The sequence below is a fragment of the Medicago sativa genome, chromosome 5, assembly GCF_051527215.1.
Source record: "Medicago sativa cultivar Bolivia chromosome 5, Bolivia_mono, whole genome shotgun sequence".
NCBI lineage: Eukaryota > Viridiplantae > Streptophyta > Magnoliopsida > Fabales > Fabaceae > Medicago > Medicago sativa.
This window is the reverse complement of record NC_140753.1, coordinates 2,265,547-2,277,612: the sequence shown is the minus strand read 5'-3', so window position 1 is coordinate 2,277,612 and position 12,066 is coordinate 2,265,547. Positions and strand designations below refer to the sequence as shown.

General features: G+C 30.1%; 1 pseudogene across 1 annotated transcript; it reads left to right on the top strand.

The window, feature by feature from the left end:
- The first annotated feature begins 3,203 nt into the window (after positions 1-3,203).
- On the top strand, positions 3,204-9,998 carry LOC146919066 (putative 12-oxophytodienoate reductase 11; annotated as a pseudogene). The gene is made up of 5 exons (XR_015011338.1): positions 3,204-3,415; positions 3,507-3,647; positions 5,506-5,636; positions 9,251-9,427; positions 9,562-9,998. The product of XR_015011338.1 is annotated as a putative 12-oxophytodienoate reductase 11 (transcript).
- The last annotated feature ends 2,068 nt before the right edge of the window (positions 9,999-12,066 follow it).

Here is a 12,066-nt window from a genome sequence, read left to right as displayed (position 1 = left end):
AGCCACAACAAGCTTAGTTGAGTTGGTGTTAGGAGAGAAAATAATTATTTTTTAGAATTTTGAAAAGAAAGATAATATGTTTTTGGGTGGTAGATATGAAGACACCAAAGAACCTCACCATCTGGCCTCAAGCCGTTCTATGTTGTATACGGCATGTTTTGGATACCTTATAAACAGTAAATCCTAAACTACTATCATCTGGATTTGGATTTACTGCCGTAAAGGTTACACGCAGTTTCACGCTGTAACAAATCTCGTCCGTTGATTTAAGAATGAACGGTTTAGATTTAAATTCGGTTTTACACAATAAAACAGTCCAGACCATTGGTTTTAATCGGACGGCTCACAGCTGTAACTACATAACGCAGTTATAGGAGGAAATCTCATTCCCATCTACTATACTTTCAACTATCAATTTAGTCCATCGGTAAAGACCAAAGTAATGGATGATATTATAGTTTAAGAACTTTTTAATTGATGTCAATAGTTTATGGACTAAATTTCCTTAAAAAAAAAAAAGTTTATGGACTAAATTGAGTGTGTAATATGTCATTGGGACACACCAAATTGAAAATCATACGAGACACTTGTATTAAAAAAAAAAATTAATATATATAAGGATTTTTGTAACACAAAATTTGCATTGTGTCATTAATCGATTTATACAACATTTTCGTTAACACAAAAATGTAAGGTGATCACTTTTTTAACATGAATTTCATTAACCACTTTGACTATGTAAAATAATTGGTTAATGACTTGCAATTTTGTGGTTAATAAAGCTGTCAAAGTGGTTAATGAAATTGATGTTAAAAAAAATGGTTAACAACATGCATTTATTTGTGGTTAAGGAAGCTGTAAAATTGATTAATAACACAAAATCAAATCTTGTGTTAGAAAAATCATCCTCTATATTTTTTAAAAAAGTTATGTTCAACATATTTATACTATGAACAAAATCCCAAGTGTCTCGTTCTTGTCAACTATTTGTGTTCCAAGAGCATATGAGTAGTAAAAAACAGAGGCGAGGCTAACAAATGCACTAAAGATTATGGTACTTGTTAAAGAAATAAAAAATATATTTTATATTGAAAAGAACATATGTTAGTATTTTTTTGCGAAAATTCCTATCGCAAAAACATATGCTTGTCACTTACTAATCTCTCAAGTTCCAGATCCAACAGTCCAAAGCAATTCGCAAAGAGCTCGTGATAATTTCATTCCCTTGAAATAAGCAATTCGCCAAGAGCTCGTGATAATTTCATTCCCTTGAAATAACATAGCTCGTTCTAAAAATAAACATAGTGAAAATTAATTTCCTTACACAATTTTCTCTCAATCCGATTTAAACCCCAAGAGATGGAGGTACCCAAACTCATATCTAACATTTTTATATGTAGGACAAACAAGTCATTATAATATAATCAATCAAAGACTAATTTGTCTTCCTTATAAAAATATATATTAGAGATAATAAGTATTTTTTTGCGTCAGAGACTAAATTGAACCACGGAAAAATTGTGAAGGACTAAGTTAGACCTTTACTCAAAAAAAATATTGCAATCGTGCGATTTTGACAATTTTTTTTTGTGATTTTGGTCTTCTATCTTTTCTTCCTTTGTAATATGATATTCCTCTCAATATCCTCCAAAATTTATATTGGTGTGGTATAGTTTATTGACGTAACATCAAATTCTCATAGTTAACGTGACTTTTATTTAAAAATAAAGTTAAAAAAAGGTCAAATAGTAGCTTGTACACATGAAAGCAAATGAAATATTCAATTAAGATTCCAAACTTTTTAGTTCCACATCAATAAATGATATCACTTCAGTATAAATTTTGAGAAAAAATGAGGGGGTGGGGGGGCTACTCAATCACAAAGAGAAAAAACAAGGGATCAAAATGACTCAAAAAAAAAGTGCAAAAATCACACAATCAAGAATTTTGTTACTCAAGTTTTATGTATTTGTTAATTAACCAATAATTTAGTCTGAGTGCTAACAATATTTTTTTAACACTCTCTTGCCGATATACTCTTTTTTTATCGGTTAAAACTTATTTCAATCATAAACAAAAAAATTTGAACACATGACATCTGATTCTATTTGAAAATTATTAAATTTGCATTTAGTTTTAGTTGAATGAGATGAAAATTATTTACAAAGAAAGATGCACCGTGCAAGCTTAAGGCCCCGTTTGGATAAACAGCTTATATTGATGCTTATAGCATTAGAGCTTATGGCACTAGAGCTTACATCATAAGCTCTTATACTCAATAAGCTATTTACGTTTGGATATGTACACTAAAAAGTACTTACATAAATTGAAGTGTTTGGATGTGACATTACATAAGCAATTATTGAAATTTTAAATATTTTTAATTTAACAAAAAAATCAAAGAATCGAACCACAATTATCAAAAAAAATTTGATAAAATTAATCAAGTTGTAAAAAACAATATTATAATATATTAATTTTTTTTGAGGGAATAATATAATTAATATAATATATTAATTATATATATATATATATATATATATATATATATATATATATAGTATAATCAATCTTAAAAAAATATATAGATATTAAAATACAGTTTGTTACCAAAAAAGATAAGTTAAGTTTGTTTTTTATATTCAGTTTCATTTTGTTACGTAACAAAAAAATAATAAAAATCTTCCTTAAAAAAAAAAAACTTTGTTACGTGTGTTACTTTAGTAAGATAAGTATATAACAATTTTGTTACTCATGCACAGCCAAAGATAATAACATTATAGTTAAAATATATGTTTTGAAAAAGTGGTTCCAGAGAGAATCGAAGGAGGTTACATAAATTCATAAGCTCCTTGTTAAGCCGGAGGGTAAGCTGAAAATTTAGGCTTATTAAAATATGGCATAAGCAGCTTAAGAAACTACGATAAGCTATTTTTATTTATTTACCCAAACACCTTTAAAAAGACTTATGGGAGTAGATAAGCCCACATAAGCTCAAAATAAGCCAATCCAAACGGGGCCTGTCCTTTTTGAATTTTTAAAGCAAAGTAAGTGCATAGAGGCAACTTGCAATTAAAAAAGCAAGTAGAGACACCTACGTGGAGGCTAATTGTTTTTTTTATTTTTATTTTCAAAGCACAATAATAATGACCATAAAATAAAAAATTAAGAAGTATAACCCAAAAAGAAAGTTGTTCTTGAAACAATTAATTAGTTCTATCATTTTTTTTTCTTTTTAATACAACTACACATCCTTTGGTAAAAAGTAATACAAATACACAACCTCTTCATAGTGAATTGTTATTTTTTTTAACATAATAATCAACCAACAAATGGAAATGGCTGGTGCATTAAATGTTGATCCCATTCCTCTTCTTACTCCTTACAAGATGGGAAAATTTAATCTATCTCATAGGTATGTATGTATATGTACCTTCACGCACACTTTATTTCTATTGAATTTCAAATTTTCAATGCTTGGTCTTCCTAACCATTCCCATTTTTAGAGTTGTTTTGGCACCATTGACTAGACAGAGATTCTACCACAATGCACCTCAACCCCATACTACTTTGTATTACTCTCAAAGGACTTCTCAAGGAGGTCTTCTCATAGCTGAATCCACTGGTGTCTCTGAAACCTCTCTAGGGTACATCTTCATCCTTTTAATATATGTTCTCTTCAACTCAAACTCCCATTATATTTGACATCATACAATAAATTAGAGAGTTAACACAAATTTAATAAGACGGTTAACACAAAAGTGTCGTAGTACATTAACCATCTATATATTATGTACATTTGAACACTTGAAAATCATGCATATATATTTGAAACCGTATGGCTAATGGATATATGCATGTATGTACTATAATACTTTGTATTTACGATTTCTAATTAGACGATAATAAATTTAATAATCTTCACCTAGAAAAATCTAATAATTACTTTTTTTTTGACAATCTAATAATTACTTTAATATTGTGTTTTAATCATGGTGTATAAATATGTGTCAAATACATATAATAATATATTATTTATATCAACAAATTTCTTCTTAGTATTTTTCTTTTGGTGGTGTAAACGGAGTTCTTCTTTGTATTTTGCTAGGATCAATGAAATTTTGGCACCTGTAAACTAAAGTTGAAATATTGATATTTTTTAGCTAATAATACTCCCTCCGTCCCGGAATATCTGACCCATTTACTAAAAAAAAGTGTCCCAAAATAACTGAGTCATTTCAATTTTCAATACAACTTTCATCATTCCCATACAATATAACTCTAATTAATATTACTTTCATCATTCCCAATTCAATATATTCAACTTTCCCCTTTATTTATATATTTTTCTTAATCTGTGTGAAAAACCAAACTGGCTCAGATATACCGGGATGGAGGGAGTAACACATTTGGGGTACAATTTATAAAGATTAAAGATATCTGACAAATATTGTATTTTATATATAAAAAGTTAACTTACATATTTGTAAATACATGGAGACACATTTTGCAATTATTTATATTTTGATGATAAAAAATATCTTCGAAGAGCACCATACAAGCTAATTGTCTTTTTAAATTTTCCAAATGACAAGTACACTGCAGCACCTTACAATTAAAAAAATAATTAATAATGAATTAGTTCAGGTAATAAGTGATTCAGTTCAAGTGATAAATGATTTGAACTCTTTAAACAAGTTTAGAGATTTGATTTCTAATTGGAGGGGAGATGATATTTATTCATGTTTTGGACTTATAAGTTATACTAATACCTTTGTTTCAAATTATGAGCAACTTTGATAATTTTACACATATTAAGAAATATAGTTAATTGTGTTTGTGAGAAAGAGAGAAAAATTATGAATTATTTTACAAAATTATCATTCATTAATTGTATAAGAAAGAGAAAATAAAAGAAGTGAAAAGAGAAAGAATAATAAATCATAAAACGTGCCGGTAAAAAAAATATTAATGTGTCAATGGGATTATAAAATGATTTGTAATTTGTTATAAATTTTTTGTTGCAAAATAACTTATAATTTGAGATGGATAGAGTACAATTGTGAAAAATACAATTTGCATTTTTCTTAAATTAAAATTTCTTCCATTTCCTTCCCCCTCCCCTAGATTAAAATTATATCCTTCCAAACAAATCTCTGTCTAAAGATAAATGTTATTTGAACAACTATTTAATTCTTTTTTTTAGAGAACAACTACTTAATTGTCCAACTATATATATCTAGATGCAATTTCATTTTTTATTAGTTTATTTTCTTTCCTCGAGTCAAATCAATGGTTATAAATGATAACTTTTTTTGTATGATATCAAATACATTGTTATATTTTAGTTGTTCAAAAAGTATCTTGCTATTAACAAAGGTTAAGACCAAAAATTGATATAAAAAAAATGTAGGGATCAAACAAAAAAAATTGATATTTTTTATAGGAACTAAAAATAAATTAAATCCATTATTATAATATGAATATGATATGATGTGAATGAAGGTATCCAAACACACCAGGCATTTGGAGAAAAGATCAAGTTGAAACTTGGAAACCCATTATAGATGCTGTTCATGCCAAAGAAGGTATATTCTTTTGTCAGATTTGGCATGGTGGAAGGGCTTCTAATTCAGGTATTTATTTGTTTGTTCCTCATCAAATCAAAATAGCTATTAAGTGTTAACTCAATTTTATTTGCATTTAGGTCAAATATATCTTAACATGTTTCTGCAGACTAAAATAACACTAGACCGTTTACCAGTGCTACCGCACGGGTCATTTACATTGAAAAATAATATATGAAAATAAATGTGATGGACTTCATCGAGTTACCTATTAACATCAATAGAGAAAAAATGAAGCTTGCAAGAAAAAAAAATTAGTTTGAGTTTTGCGATAATAGTTGTTTCAGAATTATTTTACCAATACATACATGACCAAACATAAAAGATAGTCACATATATTAGGACCAGTCTCCCTTGAAGAAAAAAATATTAGGACCGGTCTTGTGAAATAAGTTTAGATTCACTTGTGACAAATTAAAACATTAGTTTCACAAATTTGTTACACCATAACATCAATAGAGAAAAAATGAAGCTTGCAAGAAGTTGCATATAATGAATGCATTGTTCAATGGCCAATAATAGCATGACTAATGTATTCTCGGACAGCCACTCCACCGTGAGGCAACTTTGTCAATTTTTCTGTCTTTCTCTCGGATCATATGAACTATGCTTATGGCTGGCTTTGTTATTCAAAAACTTAACTTATAATCAAATGTGGTTTGACATCTTTCTTTTTTATAATAGAATATGTGATTCACACCTGAAAATTCCCAAAAAAAAAAAAAAACTACAATTGTTCAATTACCTATGTCATATAATTAAAATTAGGAATGTAAAAAAAGTCAATATATTCTAAGTCATTTTATTCCGCTGTTTTTTTTTTGTCGTCACACCATCTCCCTATTTTTGTTACTTAGTAGCTTTCTTATTTTGATTATATGGTTTTTTTATTTTTCCTGCTAGAGTATATTTTTGTATATCTTTATCTCTTAATGGGGTACATCTTGTGTTTGGATTTGAGTTCTTTTAAAATATATTTGATGATTAAAAAACAACTTGTGAGTAACAATATATATATATATATATATATATATATATATATATATATATATATATATATATATATATATATATATATATATATATATATATATATATATATATATATATATAGAGAGAGAGAGAGATCCACATGCAAAAATTTATGTTAGATTAATATAAGTTGTCGTCACTATTATTTGTGAACATCTTGTGCTTGGATCGGAGTTCTTTAAATACATCTTTGCCAATTTTTAAAAAAATACAAAATGTGATTCCTCTTGTAGAAGGCGCAATATATATAAATAAAGAAATCCACATGTAACGATTTATGTTAGACTAATATAAGTTGTCATCACTCAATTAACTTCAGAATAAGTAGAAAATTATGTTACATGATAAATCCACTTGCAATGAATTATGTTAAGACTAACATAAGTTGTCATTGCTCAATTCAATTCATAAGAAGTAGGAAATTACATTACTTGACCATGAGATTATTTTGGTACAAATCTAAATGCATTCTACTTTGATTTCCTATTTATTTCCTTTGTGGCCTTCATGTGTATTGAGTTGGAGTTCTTAGAATCATAGAGAAAAATATTAGAAATAAATACTTGAAACAACTAAGAAATTTTTTAATTTCTTAAACAACATCATATTCATATAAGAGAATAAACTGAGCAATACAAATGAAAGAGGATAAGTATAGATAATTACATAACCTAACCATATGGTCAATTTAAGAGGAACAACCAATACCTTCTCGTCAATTAGCATATTAGAGAAATCATCCACAAAGGTATGCGTACCTTTGTTTTTAACTACTCCCAGCCTGTGAAAGTAAAGATTATACAATAAGATTAGAACACTTGAATAACATGGTTAAAAAAAACGTAGAAAATAGCTTACTTTGTGTCATTGACATCAACAACAAACCTGGTGGTAAAGCCAAAAGATCAGGAGGAAAATGATCAAATGCAACATATAATGAGTAAAAAAGGAATATGAGAGATTAGTGTTGGTTATATACGTGAAAGGGAAATAAGGGAATTAAGATGATTTAAAGCCTAACATTTTTTTAGATTTTACGTGGAGGAATGTAAAGGGACACATCCTATAGTGATGGTATAAAAATAAAAGGAGTTACAATAATTAATTGTGTTTTTTTGTACAAACAATAATTAATTGTTATTTACATATGAATAGGAATGTAACTGACCGTTTATTTATTTTTTTAAATGAATGAGTTAGCACTACTTGTAGATGAATAAATCGTACAAAAAAAACAGCCAGATGTAGTTGAAAGATGTAAGAATAGATAGTGGAATGTTACAAAGCTCAAATGATGAGTTACATAATAAATATAAGAATTAATATATGTAAATGGAAATATTTAGTAAATAGATGAGTTACAAAATCATGTGGACCAATAACAACAAAGCATCTTTGGCGCCAAAAAGTAGTAGAATTAGGGTTGGCAATTTTTCTTAACATTGTTATTAGTATTAGAAATAAGTTAGATTAGATTAGATTAGATAAATGGAGGGAATGTATTATTAGACTTTATGTGAACATTACTACACTAGTTAGTTTAGCCAATTAATATAGTTTGGAGGGAATGTATTACTTGTATATGAAGTTATGAACAATGCTGTATGCCAGTTTAAATGAATGAATCTGATTTAATCATTTCGCATCTTGTAACATCTACAATGTCGCCATTGATGAATGTCAGTTTGCTCTCGGCAAGGAGAGCTCGCTTCATGCTCAATTTAGATTGCTTGCACAACAATCTCACGTGGTTAACACATCGGTGGTCGTTTGATCGAGATTTGATAAACCATATTTCATTATAGATTTTATTTTTTTTAAATCTGAAATCATGACCGTCTGATCTGGTTCCAATGGCTACCGATGTGCTGACAGCATGAATGCGTGAGATTGTGACTGCAAGCAATCTAAATCCCTGAAATCCTACTCTAAAAATGATACCTGTCTTCATAAAGGACTAGAAGCAATGTTTTCCTGGGATGAAGGGAGTAAGGACCTGTTTGAGTTGGATAGTTTGCTAAGCCATTTGTGGAAGCAAGGGATGGTTCTGCCATGGATGAGAAAGGAGAGGATTTGAGAAGAAGTTAAAGATTGAGATCCCATACCGTATTACCATATATGAATGAAATGAATCAAATCCATTGACCTTACTGGCTTAACTCTTAAGTAATGTTTATAAACAAGCAGTAAATTAAATGACATAACTAACTCAGATGTTGATTAACTAACCAGTAGAGTCTAATACTTTGATTTGCCTGCTTCTGTCTGTCATTTCCTTCAAAACCTTTTTTTGTCGAAATGCAAACGCGAAAGGCATGGCTGCAGCAAATAGATAATAGAAAAATGACATATGTTAGGACACTAGGAAATAGTGTCAGTCAGTGCAAGAAATTGGACAATAATTTATGTCATATTTCCTTTGTTGTTTATTGAGCATGTGTCAAGGGAAAACCAAATTCTGATTTTTTAAGTAATATACATAACATACATATATTCTGTCAAAAGAAAGGTTATATACGATACATATATGTTTATGCATATGATATACCTGTCGATTTATCCGATATAATCTTTCATATTATTCTGAACAGGTTTTCAACCAAATGGGCAGGCACCAATCTCTTCTACTAACAAATCACTCAAACCACAAACTCGAAGCAATGGCATTGATATAGCTAAGTTCACACCACCAAGGCGCCTAAGGACCTATGAAATTCCTCAGATTGTCAATGACTTCAGACTTGCCGCAAGGAATGCTATAGCAGCTGGTAACAATGTCTCCAAATTTAGAATTGTTCAATCATAATACAATGCTTTCAAAAACTAGAATGTTTGTTCTTTAAGAGGCAATTTGTATATCATGTAATGTACCAACATACTTGTGGTGGTGCGCAAATTGCAGGTTTTGATGGAGTTGAGATTCATGGGGCTCACGGTTACCTGATTGAGCAGTTTATGAAAGATAAAGTGAATGACCGAACTGATAAATACGGTGGAAACCTTGAAAACCGTTGGCGATTCGCTTTGGAAATTGTTGAAGCCGTTGTGAATGAGATAGGTGCAGAAAGAGTTGGAATTAGATTATCGCCTTTCGCAGAATATGGAGAATGTGGAGACTCCAATCCTGAAGAATTGGGGCTTTATATGGTTAATGCCCTAAATAAATACAATATTCTTTACTGTCACATGGTGGAACCAAGAATGAAAACTATTACTGAAAAAGTTGAATGTCTTCACAGCTTGGTGCCAATGAGAAAGGCCTTCAATGGCACTTTTATAGTTGCCGGAGGCTATTCGCGACAAGATGGGATTGATGCCATAGTTGAAAATAGGACAGATCTTGTTGCTTATGGTCGCTTGTTTATATCTAATCCAGATTTGCCAAAGAGATTCGCGCTCGATGCTCCTCTCAACAAGTATAACCGGGAGACGTTCTACACATCTGATCCGGTTCTTGGTTATACAGACTACCCATTTCTTGGTTAAACTATAGTTTTAGACATTAGTTAAGGTCTTACATTCCATGATCCAATATTATACTATAATAATACTTAAGCACTGTAGCTTTAATCCTATTTACAAGTTTCTCAAACTCCAACTTTTTGTTTTAAAAATAAATTTCATAAATATTCATTACATGCCCACTGATAGGCGTTTGGCAAGTGCACCAAATACTATCGAAGTAGTAAAATATCGATCCCACGAGGACTGTTTTTAATCTCAATAATTCAACTACGTTGTATTTTAGGATGTATAAAGGTTATTTTGATTTACCACTAGGCAGTAAATTGGTTTGATTGCATAAAAGTAATTGCTAAAAATAAATTGGTTTTCAAGAATAAGAGAGAGATGAGTTTAGGTCTTTCGAATCATCTATGTTCCCCTAATTGTTATGTTGCACCTATTCGTATGAATGATCTTCTAATCCCACGATAGTTAACAAAATAGTCCTAATCAATCCCTTGAGTTAGGACCCTCTTCTTAAACTACAGCCCCTAATCCCTTAGGTGGTCTAATAATCTTTGAAGGTTTAAAGCACGTTAACCTAATATCACTAATAAACGATTATCCATTCCTAGACTAACCATGTTTATTAGAACAATTCAATAGGTCTAAGTAGAAAGCTATGGTCAGTAGTCATTCGTTCTCACAAAATCATATTTATATTTGATCAGGATATAAAAAGCATTAAGAACAATTGAATTGAATAAAGACTAGAATATCATTCACAATAAATAGAGTTTCACAACATAATATCTCAATTAGGGTTACAACGAATCATCTCAGACCTAACCTCTAATGGATTTAGCTACTCATAATAGTGTTTACAAATAACATAATCATTAGAGGTAATAAAACATACACAAAGTGGTTGGAAGATGAAGAAATCGTCCTCCTGGCCTTCCTTGCAGTGGCAAAATCGCACTTGGCTCTCTAGAATTCGTAACCCTTGTTTTTGGAATAGACTGCAGCTTAAATAGGCACAGAATATCGCCCAAATCGTGTTACGTTTTAAGTGAATCGTGACACGTTTTTACCTTCTGGAGCAAGAAACTGAATTAGGGTTTCACCAAATCGTGTCACGTTTTACCAATCGTGACACGTTTCTTCAATGTCGAAACAAGAGTTCTGATGCTTCCCAAATCGTGGCACGTTTCTATGCAATCGTGACACGTTTTCTTCTTTTGCAATCCTTCAGTTTTTCTGCTCTTTTTGCTGCATAAGTCTCATTGTGAACTCCATTTTTGTGCTAAAATACATCTAAAATTACGTAATGACAAGCTGTCATCACCCACGAGTACCAGTACATCTGTGCATGTACGACGTGAACTTTGGAGTACTCTATATGGTTCGAGTTTGTAGTTTCTCCAGGTCCAAAATTGCAGCTTTTATTGTATTTGAAGATATGGAATTGATTTCAATTGCTTCCTCAATTCTGAGAGAAATTCAGCATTATATTCATCCTATTTGATGATATTTCCCATGTTTTCGATTTATTCACATTCTTCTTCAAGCTCTGAGGTCTCTTGATAAATATTGGTCCCTGCAATGAGGAAGTAATGCAATACTGTCAGAACCAGTATGGAGATTAAGATGCTTGAGGGAAACTCATCATTATAATTTATATGCATCCTTTAGTGAAATTGAATAAAAATTAAAGATTTAATTTATGTATACCATTGGCTTTTTTTGTTGTCGGTAGATAAAGTGACAAACACCCCATAAAACTCACACACATAACAATTTTGGCATTTGTCAATTGAACTAGGACATACCGACATAACTTAAATTTTTTTAAACACACAATATACATATATAAAAGAAAACAAATGCTGAATCAGTCATAATCATCTTCCATCAGTATAAAAGAAAACAAATCGATAGATTCGACGTGTGTCACTCATAA